At 37.2% G+C, this 25,288-nt stretch overlaps 1 long non-coding RNA gene across 1 annotated transcript in view; it reads left to right on the forward strand.

Annotated features, from left to right (window-relative positions):
- The window catches only part of LOC114017382 (uncharacterized), a 229,114-nt gene that overhangs the window by 120,781 nt on the left and 83,045 nt on the right, over positions 1–25,288 (forward strand). Inside the window, exon 5 of the long non-coding RNA XR_008735068.1 lies at positions 16,105–16,181. This is a non-coding gene — a long non-coding RNA (uncharacterized LOC114017382). The remainder of the gene's footprint in view (positions 1–16,104; positions 16,182–25,288) is intronic.

Below are 25,288 nucleotides of genomic sequence, written 5' to 3' on the forward strand. Positions count from 1 at the left end.
TGTTGGAATGGATATCACTTCTTAAACTTTTTCTTCTAGAAGTTCACCATCACTGTTCTTGATTAATCTCCATTTATGCTGCGGAAGTGTAATTTGAATTTAGAACTTTCTAATATTACACTTTTCCATGTTTCTCTGTTTCAGTACTATTTTGTTTGGTTTTTTTAAGTACGTAAATCTGGCCAGAATTTTTGTTGAGAGACTTGGCATTTGGGTATGGAACTACTAAATGTAATAAGGTTTGAAGCACAATTTGGAAGGCAAACCTATTTGCTGGCCTAATTTGTTCAGTGCATCAATTATTTGTGCATCTGAAGTGAAACATTACTATGTGCAGAGATTTTGTGGGGCATGGGGCTGTATTATACTGTATTCTCCCTCTTATTGGAATACTCATTTTTTAGTTCTTACATTTAGGTTGCAATTTCTGAGCCTGAGCACAAGTAAGGCTTTGTTGTGATGTTACTAGATTTAGTTATCAACAGCACAATGCAACTGAAAAAAAACCCCCAGAAATAGTTCAATGCAGGGCTTCGTTTGATGGTAGTGGAGAAATCAACTTAATCTTAGAATCACTGGCTGTATGGTTCATATGACAAAAAGGGAAGTTGTTAAATTCTTTATGGTATCAATGAAAACTGATAGTGGATTGCTAGAGGCTAAACTTTGTCTATTGTTACTTTTGGCAGTATTATTTTGTATGGAAAATTATAGCAATTGCTGAAGACATAGTAGAGATTGCTGAAAATACTAAATAGAATATTTTTATTTTCTATATTCAAGTACAGCTAGAAAACAAATATTTAGGGGTTAATGTTCAGTCGTTTAGTATGTCAATATGCTGATAGATACATGCATTTAATGAAAGATGGCAACAGCCTGACAGCTGGAATGATTATGAGGAAGGGGACAGGATAAGGTTTGCACTGGTGACTCTAGTACTGTCATTTTTTGTGTCTGGAAAAAATTAATTTGGAAACATTATGTTTTTTGAATGGGAAGAGAATTTAGTATGCTGTGCTTCTCTTAATATACCTGCTGCTTATACAAAGCAAGGTGGAAAAAAGCAACAAATAAACCTGTAGAACTTGTATCAGTAGTGCTTAGTTTTACACCCAATTTAACACAAAAACAAAGCAGGTCAGCCTGTAACAGAAATAACCAAAAAGAAAATGAATGGATGTAGACAAATGGAGTAACTGAAGCACTAAATGTGGTATAAATAGGAATTTTACTAGTTTTATGGGAGAGTCCTAGACACTGTCCTTCCCCAAGGTAGTACTAGGCTATTGGGTATATTTCGCCTTATCCATAGCTGAGACACAAGTACTGGAAAGTTGGATAACAATGACACTGTTGACCACTATTGTGTATTGTCAATAATACATAATAAGGTCATTAATTTTTCTTCGTTTTTATTACCCTTCTTTGTGGTCAAACTCTTCCCCTGAAGATCCTTTGAAAAGGAAATAAAAATAGTGTGGTCTGTTCTCTTGAGTCATTTGGTGCATTACGATTTAACAAAAAGCAAAAAATTGATACCAAAAATAATGTATTCTGAGCAGTCAGGAGACTGTAGCAGGGACTTCACTGCATGCCATACAGAACCTAAAATAAGTTTCTGTGTTTCAACCCAAGTAGAGCATATCTCACTCAATGGGTTTTACAGTATACAAAGTATAATCTCGGCATTTCATCTATGCTTTCTGGAAGGAGATGCTATATCTGAAACAAATTCATATGTGAATAGACACATTGGCAAGAGTGTGCTGAGAAATGCCACCATCAGCCTGTTGAAAGTTTTAAAGGATTGACAAAGAGTTTCAAATATTGTAAGTAGGTAAAAAATTACTTCAAGCTGCAAATGCGAAGACCATTAACAGTTGCATAGAATAATGAAAATCTCTCGGTACCAGTATTTGAGAAATATGGGTCAAATATTCTTGTTAGATATTATTGGAGTAGACCAGAAGTTCTGTGGTTAAGTGGTGGTGTATCTCATGATCAACAGTGAATCTGTTTCCATGATCTTAGGTACAGGGGTATGTCTCATGCACGAAACTGCATGCATAAATTAAGTCCAAAATCGTCTTTAACTTGAAATGAGTACCAGTCAAGAATATATGTTTCACAGGAAATTCCCAGTTGAAAAAAAACAAATCCTGAAGTTCTGCTTTTGCAGGTGGTTTAGTATTCTTTCTAGTTAAATCATGTATCATTTCTTTTGGAGTCCTAATGGCTCAGTGCTGCTGCTCAGTAGCTGACTGTAGTCACAAGCCACAGCCCCAGAAAAGGGTATACGAGTAGCGAGTCACTTCTTGGGAAAACTGTGTTTGGCAGGATTCTGCCTGCCATTGCTGATATGGGAGGAGAAAAAAAGGAATAATGTTCTTCCAGCACTATAAAAATGTTTTTGCTGAAGGAGGAAAATGTGTTTTTCTAAAATAGTGTTCAATTACAATAGATGAACACAATGTGCTGAAAATCATAAGATTTTTGTGGCTTCATTCACTGCAGAATTTCTAACTTCTGTGTCAAAGAGGACAGAGGACCTAGTGATACTGTTCTTACTGTGTAAATGAGATACATCCACTGGCAGGTGTTCCACCTTTAGAGAACAGGGCAAACCCCTGAGGGAGAGAATAAGTGACTTTAAAATTCTAGAATGCTTCCTTGTGCATTTGAAGAAAGCTGACAAAATATTTTCATTCATTAGATATTTTCTTTTCTTATGCCCCCCCAGCTGTTGCATTTTCAGTTTATTCAATTTTGGTGTTACCTGTTGCAGGTTTACCCTATCCTTCCGTGACTTTCAGTGGCGTTCATTTCTGTAAAAGTGTCTTGCTAAGTTATGCCAAGATAAATACTACCAGAACTGTATCCATGCTAGGAAATTGCACCAGTGTAACTATAAACTGAGACAGTTAAATCAGCACTGTGTGTAGACTTAAGTGCTTTTCTGGATTTTAGTCAAAAACACTTTAAAAGTGATGTTAAACTGTGTTTGTGCCAGCTGTGGGCCAAACTCAGCCACCTGTATTCATATGGGATGCTTGGCCATGCATATGCTGCAAGTATGTTGAAAACTTAAGAGAAAGTCCCATTGAAGTCACTTAGAACTTAAGGAAATGCATCTGCCTAACTGCTTTCCTGAATCGGGAGGGACTTACGCATATACTTAGACTTATATGCTAAAGTTTTATGCTGAATAAGTACCTTTCTTTCTTGAAACGGCAATGAAGAAATTCTTATTTTGAATGTAATAGGAAAACTCCTAGAATCAGTCAGCCAAAGATAATTGCTGTTTGGAGAGCTTTGAATGCATGCAGTAAGAAAAGTATGTTTTATCCAAGGAAAAACATACCACTTAGAATCAGTACAACCTAAAAGGCAATATTATTTTTATTAACACATATGCCGAATGCTGAAAGTTGTTATAAATTTGACTCAATAATTACATGATGTAAATGATATTCAAGCAGGAGTGTATTACACTGCAAATATTAATTAACCTGAAGGTTACTTTACACCATTCTTCAGGGCAAAAAGTGTAATTTACTCTAAGGTTACAGCCGCTTTACCTTGTCAGAGTACTTGAAAATAGTTTCAAAAACTCTTTTTTGAAGAACAAGGCAATACATTACTCCGCAGGACATACTAGGTAGTGCAAAATTCTGCCAGTAGACCTACTTCAAAAGTTATTAACTACATAGTTAGCTCTTGTTGGCCCACAAGGACTCCAGTGATTATCCATTGCTTGTCAATTGCACTAGAGAAGAATGTCACATGTGTACTGCTCAGGTGAGCTTCACAGGGCCAAAACGATTACTGGTCCTCTCCCATATCTGAGAGACTTCCAACCAGTGCCATGTTCTCAGGGAACACCCCTTCTTCATCTCATTTTTTAGTGTTTGAATGATTCTGCTTGAGATGTTAATGAAGCCTGTAGAATATGATTCACTGCATATTATTAAATATTTTTTACTTTTCTCCATGTAATGCATTTATATCTTTTCTGTGCAAAAAAAGTATCCAAGAGGCTTCAGAAGATACAGCTCTTTTTGTGAAACCAACTCTTGGGTTAGATTTTAGATGCCTGCAATTAGTTTCTCTTTTCTAAATTCAGACTGCCCGTTGTTTGCCCTGCTACCCTCCCTATCAAATCATTAGACTTCATGGTCCAAGCTCTTTGGAAGCCTTGTGTAGTACCAAAGGAATTCACGTTGCCATATGTTTCATCTCTGTACTCTAGATGACTCAAAATTTGCTTCTTAAGTGTGTTGGAATTAGATTTGTGCTGCAGTACATGCTTACACAGATCCCTGTGAGGTTTTTCCCTTTCTATATAAAAGGCAAAACACTTCTCTTTTCAATCCCTTTTCCTTTCCCATAGCTCTGTTGCCTGTCTTCTGTACAGGGAACATGATAACGTATTTAAGCAGTGCACAACATGACGTTTTAACATTAATCCTTAATGTTATTTTATTGAAATGTGTAAACATGTATATTTTTCACTGTCTCATACACCATTATAGTTTCTTTCACTCCGTTAGATTCAGATGTAATTTAGGATGGAAAAATACATTTTAGAATTACACCTGCAGCATGTAGCATTAGTATGACTTTTCCATGGCATGACAGTGATGTTTCAACAATCTATACATATTGATTTAGGCTGATAATAAACAATTTGATTAGGCTCTATCTATAGGCTGTCATTTCAATCACTGTCACTGGTCCAATAGAGTGGAAGGCAGCTAGCAGACACATATGGCAAGATTTCTCAAAATAAAAACTCTGGCCTGATTAGAGCCCTAGGTTCAGTGAATTGGACAAGACAGCTCAGCTGCCAGGTTATTAACTCCCTCAGAAAATACTCTGCCTTTTCCCCGGGGCCAGCCTGAATATTCTGATCTGGATCGATAAGCAATCTCCGGTGTGTACAAAATGCCAGCTAGAATCATTTGTCTCAGTGCAGTCTCCTTACAAAGGATAAAACACCTGCAGTATATGGCCTTCTCTCCCTCCTCCCCCACCTTCCCCTTTTTAACTAATGACCCACAAAGAAGGAAGAAGTAACTGAATCTGTTCCATCATCAGGAAGGCTCTCTCAGGTTTGTTTTAATGATCACAATGGCTACCTTTCAATCTTATAAAAATTATATCGGTCATGGTTTCCCTGTGGCATGTTTATGTAAGTAATGTGAACTGCGATGTAATGACAAGTGTACAGATGTCATTGTAAAAGGGCCCTTGGCAAGAAGATATCTCAGAATGTCAGAATTTTAATAAACAGCGGACTGCTGGTAGGATTCTCTTTGGTGGTTGTCTTTTATATTTGTAATGTGTGCTGTGATCTGTTGCTTGGGCCAGAAATTTTTCAAGAGTGTTTAGCAACAAAGGATACTTTAAAATTGATTAGAACGGAATTATTTTCCAGAGTGATGGTGTTTGCCCGATCTGGTACGTATCTGCAGTTTTGTTTGTAGTAGCAGTGGATTGTAGCCACATAACTTGTAATTTAGATAAGTACCAAAATATGGAATTTTCATCCAAGTGAATTCAGAACCATCCAAAGCTCTTGGGACCTAGTTTTTGCAAGAGAGAAAATCACTTCCTTACATGCCTAACTCTTCCTTCTTTTGGTTAGAAAGTGTAGCAGACTTATGAGGAAAGCCCCTGCTTTAATACCTTAGCACTGTCCCATTCTTCTTCTAATCCCAGACAAAATCTAAATTGTAGAAGAGAAAGCAAATAACATTAACAAGAACAATCCTTACAAATATGAGACACATTTAAAACTTGAGAGAAAATATGACTGTGATAGCATGATGATAAAGGTTCTCTCTGTCTTTTCATCCCGATTATGCAAAACCTAAGAATCCCAGGTGTTGATACCTGTCTCAGAGACAGGTCAGCTGTAAAGTTAACGCAAAGCAAAGAATTCTTAGGTCTTGATGTGTGTGACTTCAGTGTCTGTGTTCTGGTTAATCAAGAACCCTTGTCCTTCTTTAATATTTAAGATACTTGCTTTCTCGTTCAAAGTTCTGCTTAATCGACATCTTTGGGGAAATTCAGTTCTGTCATGTAACGCTTCAGAGTTTGTTCCCTGGCTCTACTGACTATATGCTTGAATTTAAATATGGTTGTGGTGGGTTGACCTTGGCTGGACGCCAGGTGCCCACCAAGCTGCTCTATCACTCCCCTCCTCAGCAGAATGGGGAGGAGGAGAAAATAAGGTGGAAAAAACCCAAACCCTTGTGGGTCAAGATAAAGGCAGTTTAATGAAGCAATAGCAAAAGTCACGTGTGCAGAAGCAAAGGAAAACAGATGTTATTCTCTACTTCCCATCTGCGGGTGATGTTCAGCCACTTCCTAGGAAGCAGGGTTTCAGTATGCGTAGTGGTTCCTCCAGAAGGCAATCAGCATAAATAATGAATGCCCCCTATTCCTCCTTCTTTCTCTTATTTTTTGTATCTGAGCAGATGTCATATAGTATGGAATATTCCATTGGTCAATTCAGGTCAGTTGTCCTGGCTATGTCCCCTCCCAAGCCTTTGCCCACTCCCAGCCTACTGATGAGGTGGGGGAAGGCTGGAGAGACAGCCTTGATGCTGTGCGAGCGCTGCTCAGCAGAAGCCAAAATACTGGTGTGTTATCACCACCTTTCCAGCTACCAATACAAGCACAGCGCTATCAGGGCTGGCCTGGTGCTCAGCTGGACCCAATATAACGGTAAAAGAATGTCTGTCTACTAATAAACACCCTTGACTCAAATTAAAATCAAATATTTTAATATTTGATATATTAATATAAAATCAAATAAAATCTGCAAAATTGCAGAAAAGCACAAAACCTCCAGGTTTCTCTCCTTCAGTGATCATATATTAATACCTGGAGGCACAAGACAGAACCTCCTACTGCCCAAGAAGTATATAACATTATATATACCATGTTGTCAAAAAATAACAGCTCATTCTCCTTAACTATCTACATTGAATATTTACTGAGTAAATTCTTACACTAAATACCTGCTTCTGAGTATGAATTAAAATTCTTTCAAGAGTCGAGGCCAGTTTTAACTTGTTTTTCCAGGCTATTGAACTAGCTCCTTTTCTGGCTGTAAATGACAACATAATTCCAACATCAATTTATGTAACTGCTTACCCCTCTATGTGCCTATAGAAAACTTATTTTGAGTTAATGTAAACTGGAGGTATATGCCTAGTTAAAAAGTAAAATGATTTTTTGTGTCATGTTTTCGCATGGCAAATTAGAAAGAAGCATTTTACATTTGTACTGCCATTACTTGGAAAAGGTTTGCGTTTGTCTGTCTTTTGCTGCATGAGGTGTCTGTGCGCTGATAGCGTCAAGAAATTAGAATACTGCCTTCCAGAGAGTTTCTTTCATATTTGCTATCCCAAACTTCAGGAAATAGAGCATGCTTTAAGAAAAGAACAATGTGAGGAACAACTTTAATGAATTGATTTCTCAATGTAGAAAGCACATTTCCCATCAAGACACTTATTAGAATGTTTATCTCGGGGAAAATGCACACAGTTTATATGAAAAGCTGATGTTATGTTAATTCCCATTATTATATACAGATAATATTGAGGAAGATGGAACAAAGTGCCTTTAAACTAAAGCTGATGACATTTTTTTTCTTGTTTGCTACAGTTTTATTGTAGTGAAATATGTTCATTTTAGCAGTGGAAAACCATCCTAAATAGGCAGCATAAGAGCAATAAGATGTCACATTGCAGAGCACAATTTTAAAATGATGTGCTTTAGAAGTAAGGCTTTTAGACATTTTGCTTTATGTATTAAAACTTCCCACAAATTTGATGGAGAATGAGCCTTTGATGGATATTTGCTGCAGTTATGCTGCATTAGACTCGATTTATCCACCACCTCTTATTGTTGCTATTGATTGATTTTTAAATTAGATGAAGGCAATCAGTAAATACCACCCAATCAAGTCCTAAAAACATACAGGAGATTAGACAATTTGGGGTAATCAATGAAAATATTCTGTGATTTGCTACCACTCAATTTTGACCATAAATTACGACCATAACTTGCAAGTTACTAAGCCATAAAACAAGTGGATGTGACAAGAAAAACTATAAGAAATGAATTAAGGAGATGAAGAGGAACTACTAGTGTTGTCATTTAATGAGACAAAATTACTCTTTATACATATCTTGCATTTCTAGTTGAGTCTTGCCAACAGTAGTAGAGTATAAGAGCACGAACACTTCTCCCAGATGTTTTGGTTTTGGTTGGTGTTTTGTTGTTTTTTGTTTTTTGGGTTTTTGTGTGTGTGTGTGTAATAGAAAAGCTGTTCTTTTATGTAACGAATCAGTTTGAACAATAACTAATCTACCTAATTTTATTGCAACAAATAAATTAATGTCATTTTAGGTTTAAAACCTGCTGCTTGCTAGAACCCCTCACCTACATCACAGGCACTTGCAAACACTAATTTTAAAGTCACGCTTCTACATGGTGATATATCCTATAAAGCTCAAAATGTAGTAAGAATTGAATGTTATTTTAGACCAACACTTTGAAGTAACTGTGCTTATACACTGTTTTTCTGTGATACATTTCACCCATTTTCTGTATTCTCCCAGCAGTCTCACCAGCAACTAATAATTCACATGCCTTAAAAAAATCTGTTTTAAAGTTTATTTACTAGCTGTAAATAGGTGGTCAGGTTCTTTCTATTTATGAACTTCGTTATCTATTAGGAATCTCTAGGCAGTATCTATCCAGTATTTCTCGGCTGAAAAGCTGCTTAGAAATAAATAAACAAACTTTAACAGCTATAGGTTTTATTGGAATAAATTAGTGAAATGAAGCAAATATTTATCATAAATCTGCTCCCTTCAAAAAGTAGTACAGATGTGATATTGCTGAGTACCATGCAAAAATCTTCTTGGTTAATGCCTTTGTGATCCTCCTAGAATAACAAGGAACATTTGGAAAAGCTGTGCAGAATAATTTTTGGGAGTGTTGATCGCAGAAAAGGTTGATATTAATAAGATGCCTTTGACGAGGAAAATCGAGGTGTCTTTTTCCACACTAAACAGAAATGAGAGGCCTACAAACCACACAGAACACCTTGAGTGGTGATGAGAATTAAGCATATGACAGCACTGTAGGAGGAAAGAACACCCTTACTGCACTCACACGCACTAAATTACAATACTATAGAAAGTACCTTTGTAGAACTTGATGGTAGACCATTTCCTTTGCTAGCGCATAAAAAAAATACACAGATGGAATAAACAGTGAAAATATATGAATTTAAATTACCATGATTTAATTAATTTCCAGGAAAGATCGATTTCATATTGCAGTGGAGAAGGAAAAAAGAACCCCAGAGTCAGAAGAAAGCATTAGTGATACTGCAGACAAAAGTTTAGTCAGCAAATAACTGACTGTATCAGTGGGTGGACTCTGTGTGAGAGAATCCAGAATTAGAACATCAGGAGGATTTCATGCAGAAATTTAAAGCACTTGCTGTAGCAGACAGATGTCTGGCACTAGCTTAAAAAAAAAAAAAAAAAAAAAAGTAGTAGTTGTTTTTAGCTGGATCTTTTGCAAAGTCATTTCCTTCAGCCTAATGTTTTAGAATCAGGACTCACTTTTCTGTGCAAGTCTGTGGAAGAGAATAAGTCCATGTGAGTACTGGACCCCTTGTGGACACGTTTCTCTCTGTCAAAGACACTTCTGACCAGAATTCTGAATTCAGCGTTACAAAACTGCCCCAGTCTGGTCCTTCAGACTTTCCATATTTTCCAGTGCATCTGTCTAAGGCAATCCAACTTGAAGTGGAACTATGTGAATCCCTAATAGAATAGAAAAACATCTTAAGCTTTGCTAAATCTTTTGGGGGTTTGGGGTTTTTTTTGTTGTTTTTTTTTTTTTTAAGATCATTGAAATGGGCTTTTCATGAAATCCTGCATTTTATTCATTTCTACAGGATCATAAGTTGTTAAAAAGGAAGTAAATTCAGTGCTAACAATAGCTTTACTTACTTCCAGGTAAACTTAGTACTAGAGGAAACTTGTGTGTCATACATCATTGGCATAATTTCTGAAGAGGATGTAAACCGAGACTAGAAGAGACACAGTTCTCAAAAATAATATTGCTCCCTCTGTAGGGAGCATTATTTCTGAAATTTGAGATTTTTACTTTAATTTGAAATCTCCTTTAAAAATCCATTTCCAGCTTCTTTCAAAAAGACTCTGGACGTGATTGAACCTTTGGTAGAAATTTGCAAGATACAAGCTAATTTGTGAAGGCAGGAGATGAAAAAGCTGGGAATTTGGGTGGACTCTGGACCATTTTCATTCTCATATTTAAATATTTGCCTGAATTACATCTGAGCTATTCCTTTTTACTCATATTTTTTTTTGCATTCTCTCTAATTAATGGTGCTCAAGACAAAGCAATGTTTACATTATTTCAATGTATTAACATATCCTGTTCAAACTCATTTCTATGAGTTAAAAAACATACACACACACACACCCCCCCCAATAACCTCTAGCAAGGGGGACAGGAAAGGGTAAGAAAAAAGAAAACGTCTGACTTAAAGACACAGACATACTTTGCAGTTCCTGATGGACTGGCGCAAAACAATGAAGCTGGTGTATTCAATATAACTTTCAGAATAATTGCCTGGGAGGTAACCAGAAGAAGTACATTTTACTTTATCATGGTACATAAATAAAAGGGCAGATTAATTAATCATATAACTTACTAAAAGTGCTTTTTATTTTGCCATTTAGTATGCCAGAAAGATCATTTTCTTTAATGTATATACCCAGTATTAACATGATTTAATCCATCATGTTCTGTATTATGAAATTACTTTGTTTTACTCTCTGATCCAGCTGAAGATCATTAACCCACACTATTCTCCAAGTCATACATCATTTGAGTGTATTACCTCATATAGCAAAAAAGCTACTTCCCTCGGTTATATACTCCAACTAAGAAATCATTTTTTCTGGATGTTGCTGACAAGTAGAGCTGCTTTCATTAGAAAGCAGATGGTTCAGTATTTTGATTCTGTTTTACCTTCACATTTGCTCCAGCTCAGAGTTCTTTGCTGCCAGTCACCTCATTGTTTGGCTCTAACATCCACATCCTATACTCCAGGCCTATCTATAAAATGTGCTAAGTGTTCAAGTACTTTTGCCTTCCCCCAAGACCTCCACCTTGAAAGCTTTGTGCATTCTGCATCCTCACTTGTTGTAAGTCAGTCTTCAAAAAGCAATGAAAATGAATCCAGTCATCTGAACAGTAGCTTAAGGTCCCACGGTTTTGCAGGTGTCCATTAGCTGAGAGTGCCAAAGATGTAATTTACACATCCAGATTTGAGGCTGGGCCTGAAGTCACACCACTAGTGAATTTGCCTCAGTAGAGCTTTAGGGCAGAATCAGGCCTTCTCTGATTTCTTTGATATTTTCACCCTCCGAGTCGGTATGATACGTGTTCTGGTTGGGCTGCCCTGACACCATGGGTGCCTGTCAGGTGTCAGTAGGCAGGAGTCTGCAATGTAAATGTATGCTTGATCGAGTAGATAGCAAGGGTTGCTCTGTCCTGAAGACAAGAATTACTTACGTTATATTCAGTTAGCAACATGTGAAGTTGCTAACTGAATATAACAGAAGTTAGCATCTTGGGGCAGAGCTGGGAGAGAGCAGGCCTGGTTGTCCAAACAACATCAATCTAAAGGTAAACACTCACTTGAGGTTTCTGAATATTGTGCTTCCATGAACTATTATTCCCGTCTCTCCCTCCCTATTTAAATTCTTGTATTTGGATATTTCTTGTGTAACTGCCTATGTCAGCTACCTGGGTATAAAAACATTGTTGGTTTCTGGCATACACAGAAATATATTTCCTAAAAGTCAATTTCTGCACAGTGCTCAGCTTGTGTAGAAAGCAGCATGAAACCTTGTCTGTTCAGTAACCATGAAAAAATACAGGAGTGAGGATATTGCCACACATCTCCCTTGAGGAGCTCATAAATTCAGGGGTTTGTATTAGAAGAGCTGATGTGCATTTTCCTAGGGCTCCAAACAGGGACCGCAAGCAATACAAGCTTTCTGACGTGGTATCTGCACGTGAGTCACTGTCCGTGGCAGAGATGAAGGAAGGAAAGGAAGGTGGGAGTTAGGATTCTTTTGGAGTTTTGCATTTCATGTCTCCTGATGCTGATGAGTGGATTTTTAATTTTTTTTAAATGCTGCTTTATTTATGCCATCTGTTTTGTGGGACTGTAGTAAGTGCAGTTTGGAACAAGTATGCCAATAATCCAGTGTCCTATTACTACTGTGTGATTTTATCACTTGAAAAAAATCAGTCATCCCTTCCTCACTAGCTTTATACATGTTTTTTTCTACAGAACAAATATAAGATAGAAAGATATTTTTTTTTAAAGAATGCTTTGGAAATATTGTATTTGTTACATTAACAGTAAAGCATAAACATGTAGTGCTTTTGATAGTCTGAGGAGACTTGTTTTCATTCTCTTGGGATTTGCAGACAACAGAAATTACCTGCTTTTGTTTGCTTTCCACAGGTATGTGGGAGAATGGCTAACTCAGGAGTCTGTCTAGAAATGCGAGGCTATTCTAATGAGTTACCTTAGGTTCTGGTTTAAAATCCCTTATAAAAATTCTAGCATAAACATTCAGTTGAGCCATATGGATTTTTTTGAGTCAAAATGAAGACTGGGTAATTCCTGAAGATATTTCTTGGCATTTTTATAATAAAAAAGAATAAATTATATTTTTACATAGTTGCACCTCAGATAGCCAAAGTAACACCTGTTAAGTTTCAGACTCATTTTAGTTATCTCCAAGCATTTGCCTTGAGAAGTAGACTCTCATTCTAGTTAAGTGAGGAGGATAAATGCTCTCATTGTTTAAATAGGAAGCCACTTATTAAAGATTAAATCCTTAGAGGTAAACCATCATTATGTAACTTGAGTTCTTCCATAGTATATATGTTTGTGTTTTGATCATTCTGTACTGAAGATGATACTCAAACATTGCAGTCATCAATTCAGACCTGATTTGTTTTCTCTGATTTCGGTCATGTTTATCAGAAACTTTATTTTTCTTATAGCTTCAGGAAGTTTTGCAGGTCTTTTTCCCTTTATTTTCCCCTCACATACTTCCTAACTCATGTCAAATTTACCATTTCTTGTTACCTTCTTACATTTGCTATGTGTAAAGATGTTCTCTTCCTTATTCACACTGAAAACTAATATAGATCTTGTCAGGAGTAAGGGTACAGTGTTGGGATGCGTATTTGTGTGTTTTTGTTAATTTTAAGGACAACTTGTTCACCACCTTAAAGTGCATCATAGGTGGGATGTGATTTAAAACAATGGTCCTAAATAAACAATTACTTAATTTTCTTATACACTTTTCACTGAAATTGTAGGAAGAATAAAGGCCTGTGACAAATACGCTTACAAAATTCGAAGAAAAGATAATAGATTTGCATTTGTTCCAGATACCGTCGTCTAGATGAACACCAAAGAAAATGTTTAGTTATAGATTAATAATCCATGGTACAAAGAGTTCTGAACAAATTGGGAGAAAACATAAAGCTACAGTATTAAGCAGAGCCAAAGCTGAAGGTCAGCCTGCAGTTACTGACTGTGGTCTGTTGCATTATTTTTAGTGATGACACAACATTTAAGCTATTGAATTTGGCACCACAAACAGACATGCATATTGTACAGAGTGAAGAAGTATGCAATTGGTTGGGGATGGGTTGATTTTTGCATTTGTTTGTGAAATCCATGGACTCTGGTCTACTCTCAGTCAAATGTAGTCTCGGCATCAACCTGAATAAACCTCACAACCATAATCCAGTTTCAAATACAAGACAAAAATAGTACGTGCAGGTGCTGCTGCTTACACATTATGAGCTGTAAACCATAAAGGGTAAGGCATAAAGACAGATGATCTTCCACAGCCTGATGCACCTTTCACTGGGACCTTAGAGGTAGTGCCTTTGCACAGTGAAGACCCTGTTGCAGAACTTTAAACCCCACTTGTTCATGTGGACAAGGTTGCCAAAGTGGTCAAAGAGCAGACTGCACAGTCTTCTGGAGGTGGGGCCGCATTAGCCCACACTGAAGTCTGTGCTTCTCCATTACAGTGCCAGAAATCATCAAACTGTCCACTTTAAAGTTAGCCTGGCCATGTCTATACAATCTGAAGTGTAGCCCAATCCGTAAACAGCCTCACAGGCCATTGCTCTGTAGGCAGCACAGACCCTGGTTTCGCGTAGTCGTAGGGATGAACACTGTGAATAGCATTAATTGCCATACGTCCAAAAGGAGATTTTGGTGCCACTGCCAGGTTCCCCAGGGCAACTTGTGAGCTGTGATACTGATTCTGTTGAATGGCATCACCCTGAGCTTCTCTAGTTACCATGAGCTACTCCTCAAGCTATCATTTATCACAGGTGTTTTCTTATAGCTGGTAACTGTCATCTTCGGACAGTGATGCCCAAGTGATTTAAGAATTTACCTCCAGTAAACAGACAGAAAAGATGGACTTTGTGTTTTATGCCTTTCAGTGCTCCACAGAATGTGATTTAGCATTGATGTCACCCAAGTCAATTTTTTTCTGCTCAGGAAAGTATTTTGCCACTACCAAATTCTGTATTTAAATGTAATTATTAAAACAGGTATAGGATATAACAACAACAAGAAAGTAGTACTGTGAACTGTTGCTATGAAACTTTGGGTTTAGTATAAACAAGTTAGTATTTTTCCTTTAATAATTATAAGCTTTAACATACACAAAACTTTCATCAATTTTTCTAGCCTAATATTGTAAGGTGTCAAACTCTGGTAAAATAATTCCAAGCAAAAATAATGTGAAATTATAGCATAGGAGCTTGGCAAGTTATAATAGAAAACAGTTAAATACACCAGGTGCCATTCTAGGATTTGTGTGTGTGTGTTTGTGTGTCAGTATAAGGAGTGCACAGACACTCCTGATGTTCATATAAAGCACATGCAGAAGTTTCACCTGTTGTTCTATGGGAGTAAGTTATGAATACTCTTCAAATTTAGATCAAAAGCAGTCAAAAAATATGAACCGTTAAAACATCATTTGCAGTTATGAACACTGTTCAACTTCCATGCGTGTTTTGCTGTTTTCAAATAACAAACTGACCTTTTCAAATTCATAATGAGGTATGAAATGAATGACAGAGTACTGAAGGTGAGTCATTCATTAATCATAAGCAAAACAGGGCTGAAATCAAGGACACCAGAGTACAAACTGTAAAAGTAATAGGTTGCATAATCATTGTATTTAATATTAACTACATTATGTTTTTCATGTGAGTTCTGAGAAGTTGATTTTTTATGTTTACATGAAACTAATCCAAGGTAAATTTTATTTCTCAATATTATTTTATCCTAGTGGTTGCCCTCCCTCTTTTTAATAAAGCAGAAGACATGAATTATAGCTTGTCACATTATTATGAAGATTTAATAGAGGGGCTTAGCAGGAACCTTTAAGCCTACTGAAACTTTTGATTTAAGGTATTCCACTTTTGACTAGAATGTACTGAATTGTATAGCTACATCCCCTTCTTGTTTGTCATGGCAGATGTCCCATTAAGGACATAAATTCACCTAGAATTGGGTGTTTTAGCCAAAATAAATTTTTATTCATATTCAGCTGTCAGAGAAAGACAGACCAAGAACTATTATTTGAACCATTCTAGGCCTTTATCCATCAGGAGTTCAATCCAGTGTTTACACAAAGTGCAACCATGTTGTTCACAATTTACAGGTGACATGAGTATTTAAATGGCTGAGACAGCTCACATGGACATAATACTAATAATTTGTTCCCCCATGTCAGATTTCAAGTAAAAACACAAGAGCAAGCTAGGCTGGAGGAAGATAAAGTAGACTTGTGACACTGCCAGGAGTCAACTCGTTCCAAAATCACTATAAACCGTCGCATCTCCCTGTTCCATACACATTTGTTCTCTCATCTGAGTGGAACTAGTATTGATGCTACTTTATCATTTCAGAATTTGCTGGACCGAGAAGGACAAGAGAAAAAAAAAGAGAGAAAAGTACAGAATGATGACTATGCACATAAGTTACGGTAAGGTAGTTTTGTGTTTCATGGCCCCCAGTGTGACACTCATTCACCCCCTTGTCAGCTTTGTGTGCCTGTAACTCTGTCTGTGTAGACCACCCATGAGCAGGGTGCCCAGCCTTCCTGTGAGCCGCGTGCTGACACCCCAGCGTGGCTGGCAGCCGTGGGCCACCCGCCTCCTCCCTGGGGAGCACAGGGGGGCTCTGGGCAGCTCTCCGCAGGGGCGCCTCTGTTCCCATACAGCATCGCTCACGCTGGGGTCTGTGCAGCCTAGTTGTGCTGGCCTTGGTGGTTTGTACTAGTTTATCTGTTCTGCAGGCAAAAAACAGAGTTACCAGCAGATCTTGCCTCACCTCAGTCCTGTTAGTGGTCACAGGGATGTTTCCATGCCGTGCTCCGTGTCCAGGCACATAGACTTGTTGGAAGGCACTGAAACCAGGCTGCAAGTACACTGATGTGCCCTGGGGTCTTGTCCTTCTATGAACTCAGGGACTAACGTATGTTTGCGCCAGAGTCTGGAAGAAGTGTTACTGGGTTCTCCAGTCAAATAGACTCGTGTTATAGTGCTGATGTAGGAGCTGCACTTGAACTGCTTATTAGTCCCGTGTGGTTGTCCTCACTGTCATGCGCAAAGTCGCTGTGACTTGTATGGTACTAGGTGACTAAAATGGTACAGCTGGCTCCATGAAATGCTGTAGCCCATGTCAGAAAGGCTGTAACATCCGTGGGTCAGAGAGGCTGTGCTGCATGCTTTGTGGCTTGGGATCTGCCTCAGAGCTGTCTTTGCTTACACACTTTCTTAGCTATAGTTAATGCATGTTGTTTTGGTGCATAGCAATGCCTGAATAAACATTTGGCTACATTTAGACTATAAAACCAGCATTAGTAGGCCACTGTTTAATATTTGGATGGAAATCATGATTTCTCAATATTTCCATTAACAATCTTTGCAGCTTGAAGCAAAGTTCTCTCTGCAATTCCATATTCAGAGGAAAAAAAACCCACCCTGTATCTGTTGATTAAAGGTACATATTCTATCTCCTTCATATGTTTTCCATAACCCTTGAAAAAGAAACTATCTTAATTTTTAAAACTCCCATTTAACTGATTTCCTACCTTCTCTATTCCAACCTTTATACATTTTATAAATTACACTGTTGTTAGATTCACACAGATCTTAAGGTGTTTTCCTTATATGACAAACTATATATAAGCTGCAAGGTGTTAAAAGCAAAAAAGGTTAGTGATGTTTTTCTTTCTAAAGCAATACAAAGGACATTATGCTCAATTACTAGTTCTAAATGAGAATTTAGGATTGAATGGTTTTAGGAAGAAAAAAAAAAAAGTCACCAGATTTTGTTATGAGTTGAATGGTATTCTATTAAGACTGTGGAATTTGCCCAGGTCTGTTAAAAATCATACATTCCACCCAGGCCTATGTCAGCAGGAGATCCATAACGTATTTACCTTCATTTTAGATGCAGGTGGTTTAAATGTGGTGCTGTGGTTTAGATTCCAGAGCAAATAGGTTACCTATGATATTATCATTCCCAGGAACAGACTGCCAAGCGCTGCCTTTCTCGGGCAATGTGGTTAAAGGGTTCACCCTGTCCCTAGTGGTCCTCTGCTTGACTGCTTTTCCCAAGCTCTAGATCAATCTTTAACTCCTCACTTTTACATTAGGATGAAATATCGTGGAGAAGAAAGGGAACATAAATACTACCAAAATCCAAGCAGATAGGTTTTCTTAGTCTTCCTTCTCCTAAACAAGACGCCTACAATCATGAAGCCCATGAAGCCTTCTCTGTGCTGGACCAATTATTTCTAAATTTCCTGAACCGATCTCTAACCTTGCAGTAGAATATATTTCTTTCCAAGTAATATTCTAATGTTGCAGAGTCTTCAGCACAGTACCAGAAGCCTTTTGCTATGGGTCTGAGAAGTCTGTCACAGTAGAAAATTTGGAAAAAAATCAGTACCATATCAGAACATTTTGCCTTTTATAGGTACCCCTGCCCTGCTCTTTGCATGGTGTCTTGCACAAGTAAGTTCTCTGAACCTGAGCTGGCTGCCTCTGTACCTCCCAGAATACAACTTTGCAGAGGTTCTGTTGTTCCACTTTCAGAGGCTGTTCTGGCAGCAGAGAGGGATGGTAACTTTATAGCCAAAAGTTAAAAGGAGAAAAAGAGTTTGGCTTTTGGGGGGACTTGGTGGACCTGTTTATGTCTTCAGCATATTTGAAATTGTTGTTGAAATATCTACAAATGTATTCATGAAACATATCAAAGTTGAAGGAATGCATTTTAAGCTAATGCCCTCTCCTAGGTTAATGATTAATACTGTGGGAACTCAGCTTGGTATTTATTGTGTCATGACACAAGTAAATTGAACTCCAAGCAAGTCATTATCTATTTCATTTTTTTTAAAGTATACAACACCAAATGATTAACAGAAGGATAGTAAAAACATGAGGCAGGCAGTAGGCGTCAAGAATCTTTGTTCAAACAGACTCCTTTGTCCACACTCTGTGTGGTATATAAATGTCATAGTTTTTATAAAAGAGGGTTTTCTGTTTCCAATGCAAAACCTAAATTGTTAAATACATTTTACAAAAAAATACATTTCTGTTTTCATTATTGTATTAAAAAGCTAAATAATCCTTGCATTCTACACTTATTCCTTACTCATCATAGTAAACCACACCTTCTGTTGTCTACATGTATACAAAAAAAAAATGCTGTTTATTTCCTGTAAAGAATTAATTTTAAAATTATTTTTAACAGAGAAGGACTGAAAGTTCTCCATATCTTAGGTGCTCAGAAACTTCAGGATCAGTTTTGCCTCACGCTGAGGTTTATCAGATAGTTTTGTGTTCATCTGCTTGAGTTTTATGCATGTTCCAATTTTAATTTTGTTCTGCTCCTTCTCTTTGTTAGGTATTGAAGAAACATTTGTTTAGAAATGAAAAAGGAGTTTTATTATATGATAATAATTGAAGTAATTTCATCATAAACAGTAACTGTTGAATACTTCTCCCTTGGAAAACAGATGGGCTTATAAAACTGGTATAGGTGCAGTAGATCTTGTTTTAAAATTTGAGGGATTTGGTTTTGGTGTTTCTGACTTTAGTGACAAAGGCCTTGGAAAAACAGCCTAACTCTTCATTTGAGTTTTAGGACTATGCAAACACACACACAAACACACACAGAAAAAAAAAATAATAATTGCTGGTTCTTTATATTTCAAAAAGACCAAAAGATAAGTAGAAAATATGCTGTAAAAGCATGTATTAGTTGGGAGAAATGATCGCTTGAAAATTTGGCCATTGTTGAATGTCTTTGAAATTCTACTTTACGTCAACAAACATGCCCAATTCAAAATCGGTTTTCAACAGACCAATCAAAGGCACTTTACTCATCTGTTTTCCTGCTAGATTTCAGCTTGATCACAGACATGTCAGCACTGTAGCTATTATGAAATCAAAATTCTTAACCTTCTTAATTCTGTGGGAAAGGTATTTTACTTCACTAGATAGTTATTTTTCTGGAGATGTAAACATTACCTTTCAGGAAAGATACTGCCTGGAAAAATCTGCCTAAAATGTGAATGTTTCAGAAAGTTACAAACACTTAAAATTTTTAGAATTTAAACTGGTAGAAAAATATTTGGACAATATTAACTATCCCATTGTTAAACCTGCAACTAGACGTCCCTGTCTGCAAAGACTTTAAGGTTCCAATTCCTTCTTGCAATTCTGTTTTTCATGGTAAACGAGCCACTGTTTAGAGCCTCAAAGGTTTTTCACCTAGTTTTCCTTATATCACCAGATAGTACATGGTCAAGTTATTTAGATACAAATAAGCTTTGAGAATATCATCAGATCCATTCTAATTTCATTCATGCCTTGGAGATAATAATTTAAAGAGCTAGTCACTGCTTGCAATTAGGCATGGAGAAAATAGATCTGTCCCATAATTTATGTCTGCAAAGGTTGGGCTGGATTTGTAATTAATGTTTGCTCCTTTTAATGAAATACTCCAAAGGTCTGCACTTCTGTCATTCATGGAGGTAATTTTTCAATTGATTAGTAAAATAATACTTGAAAAGTAAATGCACCTGCTTTAGCACAGAAATGTCTTAGTCAAGTAGAGACAATGATTGGAGTGCTAAAAAAATATCATTTCAATACAGTAGAGACTGGAGTTTTACTCCTCCAGAATTCAGAACTCCCACTAAAGAGAAAAAAGGAAAAGGTAATTAAACCTCCAAGAACTTCTTCAGCATGCTTTCATCCAGTTTAATTCCTGAGTGGTTTTCAGCATAGCTAAATACTTTCAGGAACACATGCCTGAACTGTGCATTTGTACGAGTGAAATATGTCTGGAAAACACATGTTACAGAAAGACATAATTTTTATATTTGTGTACCTGAGTATTTTTAGAGGGCATTAACAACTCATTCAATATTAGGATTTTTTTTTCCATTTTGAATAAGCACTCAAAATCTGATAGCTCATTTGGATTATATTCTGATTTTCTTTTCAGAATAAAATCTTGTCAAGCCTGCAAAATTGCAAGGCTTGAGAGTTAGGGTCCTGCAACTGCTGGTTTAAAATAGCTTGTAAAGTCCTTCCTAGAAAACAGTTGCCACCAAACTGAATGAAATAAAAAAAAAACCAAGCCACCTCTGCCTGCTTTCAGGGAATTGATCAGGTTTTGGTTGGAATTAATCATTCCAGAAAGGGTGTTTGATGACTCTTCCTGTTTTGTTTAGTCATTTTGACACAAATGATTACTATTCCTGTACTACAGGGACCTCACATTCTGTACTAGTGAACTTTCTGGGAATTGACCATAAGTCAGACTAGACAGAGTGCAGAGCAGAAGCCACAATCTGTGCTAAATTTCTTGAGGGCCACAAACACAGTAGTGGACGAGGTTTGGAAATTCCTGTCATCTGGGACAAGGATTTTGCTTTCAGAGAAGGAAGCAAGAGAAGCGAATAAATATGGTGAAAGCAGCCCTCACCCCATGCTCAGCCTAGTGGAGCAGAGTAATCCAGACAGTGGAGCAAGGGAATATGTATGATCCGATAAAGGAGGGCAAAAGTCAGTAGCATACTTCCTCTGGCCAATATAATCACTATAAAAAAAGATAGCTTTGCATCATGTTTGGCAGAGTACTTTCCAACAAATTCTTGAGTCACAGTTTTAAAAAACGAGCTCTGCTCAGTTATGGAAAAGGCATACGCTTCTCTTCATGTAAATATTTCCTACTACGGCTTCCACATGGCTGAGTCTTTTTTGCTGCTGAAAAGACCTTGATTTAAAGGCTTGTTTCTTTCCTTAGTGTTTCCTCACTGATGTGCTTCAGGCAGCAAGGTTTGGACCTTTGCTGGCAGTGGCTGGGTCGGCAGGCAGCTGCTGTGAATGACCTCTGCGGCGCTCAGCTCTCACTGTGCATTGAGAGGCAGCCCAGGATGGATCACGTATGTCTTACACCCTGGGTGGGCAACACCGTGTAACACCTCTCTGTAGGACTACTTCCCAATCACAGCCCTCTGGGAATGCCTGCCCGGCATTTTCCTGGCCAGAAAGGAAAACACGTGGGTAGTAGTCCCTGCACAGCTGTAGCAGAGAAACCTTCAGGACTTAGATCTTTTCCCAGATCCTAGAAAAGAAAAGAGAAATTGTGGGAAGTGGGGGGTGTGGGTTAGAAGTGCAGTTGAGCTAAACCTAGGGCTGGGCCATAATAGAGATGGCAGGACACAGTCAGCAAGTGGATGTTGTTTGGTAGTGTATGTTTAGTATCACTACATTATCTAGCCCAACAGAATGCTTCACTTTAAGGATAGAAATTTATAGTTTTAACACTACAGTTTTAAGTGTCTGAATCATCTGAAGTATCCTGCTCTTATGCTCAAAGCATGAGCAAAGCAGCACCTAAGGACTTTTAAAAATCCAGACCTTGAACTTAGTATAACTCCCATTAAAGTCAATGGATGCTGAGTCAGACTTTAATTCTTTTTGCACCCTAGAGACTCAAAAGGTGAAAATTCTGGCATCAGTGATGTTTTGCCATTGACCTCATAGGGTCAGAATTTCATGCTAAAAGCCATAAAATGACACTGACGTTTCGTCACTGCTATCTTGAATGAGATTCATAACAGTGACCCAGGAGAGAAAAATCTGCATAATCCATTACTAGTGTGCATCTACCCAGCACTGTCTCATCGCTTTCTACCTTGTTTAAAGAGAGGGAATAATCTATAATTTTGAGCTACCTTTATTTTAGCTAGAATGAAGAAGAATGCAAAAATCCTGGAATGCATTTTTCAATCATCTTGTTTAAACCCTCTAAGTAAATTTTGATTGTTTTAAATTAATATAATTGGAAATTTCTCTTTTGGAAAGGAAGGCTTTTTTTGTTGGGTTGCTTTGCTGTTGTTTTGGGTTTTTTTAATACCTATTCTGAAAAGGCTATGTAGTAAAACTGGAAGACAAAATTCGGACTTATAGCCACTTGTGAATGAAGTGCCTATGATTAACATGACAACTATGAAGAGTTTATATATAATTCCTTAATGTTCCTTAATGAAATATTTAATTAAAGACCATCTGGAAAGATAATCTTGTTAATAAAAGGAAACTGGGGGATGCACCGATTTCTATAATGTAAGACTACATGCAGTTTATGATAGATGCAACATATCGTCAGCCCTTAGATACAATAAACTGATAAAATACAAAATATTCTGCTGCCCCCTATTAAATTGTTTCCAAGACTGCAAATGCAAAATATTGGTTGTGCATTCTAGATGATCAAAATAATAGATTCCCAATTCCTGCAGATAAGTGTACTGAAAAACATGATTCAAAACTTGTGCAGGAAATAATATTATATATAATATGGCAGCTGTTTGCAGATTTTTGATGCTGTAGAAGAATCTGAACCAAAATCTGTTGCCAGTTAGAATGAAAAAAAATCTGAAATAACTATACTGAATTAATTGGAGTTCCTTGAATTTTCTGAAATAGATAAACTTTCCCATTGCTGTTCTCTGCATATTTCTCTTAAAACATAGACATGAGCCAAAGGAAAGTCATGTTCGCAGAAGTAGAGAATCACTGAAAAAGAAAAACATTCTCATCTTATTAAAGAGGAAATTAAGCTCAGCAAAAATTAAGTAAATTCTAATTGCATGAGGCTTTGCCTCAGATTTGTTGGATCACTGGTGTGGCAATTTCTCTGCAATTTCTAGATAAACAAATACATAGAAAATCTGTCATCTCTGTCCTTTCTGCTAGCCTCTGTTAAACTTTGCCCTACACTGCAACTTTTAAATGTTTTTAACTTTGCAAACAGAATTATCTTATCCATCACATCATAGTGAGTTATACCGCAGACTCTGACAGCTGTCTGGTCGTAAGCTGCATATATTCCTTTTGTACTGCACACAACAGTGAATAATACTGAAAATATATTCACAGATTTATTAGCTTGGATCTCATTATAACTAGCTAATAAGAAAAGAAATTCATGCACTTGGTAAAGCCCTTCTAGAACAAACTTTACAGGAAATTTCTCCTTGTTATACACTGGGCCAACTGGAGTCAGTGTAATATTCTGGAAGCAGGTGTGAAACCCTGGAAAAAGACTGTGAGAACATGAACCCGTAAGAAACTATCCAACAATGAAGGCAATCACAGCAGAGTTAAAGCAGTGCTATTAAATAATGAGCAGTAAATAGGTGATTGTCTGCTCTAAGTTGCCCTATAAAGCATCTGCTACCGGCTGCAGGCTACAGGATTAATTCTGAAACATGTGATTTAGCAAAGGAGCAAGACTTCAGTCCATTCAGTCTTCAGCAGCAAACAAATGGGTGGCAAAAGCTTTGGCATAGGTCGTTGCATTACTTTGTGGACAGTCACTCTCTCCAATACTTTGAATTATAATTCTGTTTCTTTTGTTTTGGTGAAGCTTGGCACCTTGTATTCCTCAACCCAACTTATTTTATGGATTGTAACTTAAGAGTTTTGATTATTTTTTTTATGTCTCTTGCTTGTTTCTAGTCTCATCTTGAAATGCATGTATTTTTGAACCCCCCATTTTCCATCGGTTAGCAATTCTGTTGTGGACTGTCTGGTGAGGTGAATAACTTCTTGTCCTTGTCATTCAAGGTCGTTCAAGTCTGCTTCCATGCTTTTAAATTTGTCAATTTTGCTTTTATATTTGTAAGAGAGTCAGATTTTAAAGAATATATTGTATGTAGAGGGGGAAGGGAATACAGAATTACACTCTTCTGCTTGGTATACGTTAAACAGGCAATTGATTTCCCACAAGGCCTTTAAATTCTGCAACTGTTACTTGTACTGACCCTTGCAGGCAGTTACCCAGTTTACGCTCCAGCTATGCTAGTTAAGGCACTCACCTCCTTGTGTGATTTTAACACATATTTGCAAAGCTACAAAGCTTTGAAGAGCAGCCCCACACTGCATCTTCTGTGCGGCTAATATTGGAAAGCAAATCACCCGCTACCACGATTAGTATTAGTAACATTCAACTGAGAACAATGCATAGATTAAGGTAAGGGTAGAGACTTTGGAAGCGTAAGTGAAGGTGTCACATGAGACAGAACTGTTATTCTGAAAAAGGCTATGTTCCAAATAGGATGAACCAAGTATTTCGCAGAGCTGAAACAGACAGGTATCACTGTGAAGCTAAAGACGAATGGGACAAACTGTATCAGATTCTCAGTTCTGACCATAGGTATTGTAATACCTTTTCTATTTACACATGTCAATTATTATAACCCCTGGTAACTTGTTTTTATAATATTCATCCTAGTGATAGACTTGCTACCCTACTGGAATCAATGGATTTGCATGTATTTAAGTACAGGCATAGCTTGAACTGGAGCCGATCTGCTTATTAAAGCAGTAGATGTTTACATTTGGAAATGAAAAAAGCCTGCTTGTGAGTTTTCTGCATATTTTTTTTCATTCATTAAGACTTCTGTTTATTGAATAACTGCAGATCTTGAGACACTGGGGGTACTCATATTGCTTAACTTTGTTTCTTTGACCTCCTTCTGAAGCAGTCTACGGAGACTAA

The sequence above is a fragment of the Falco cherrug genome, chromosome 14 (genome assembly GCF_023634085.1).
Source record: "Falco cherrug isolate bFalChe1 chromosome 14, bFalChe1.pri, whole genome shotgun sequence".
Lineage (NCBI taxonomy): Eukaryota > Metazoa > Chordata > Aves > Falconiformes > Falconidae > Falco > Falco cherrug.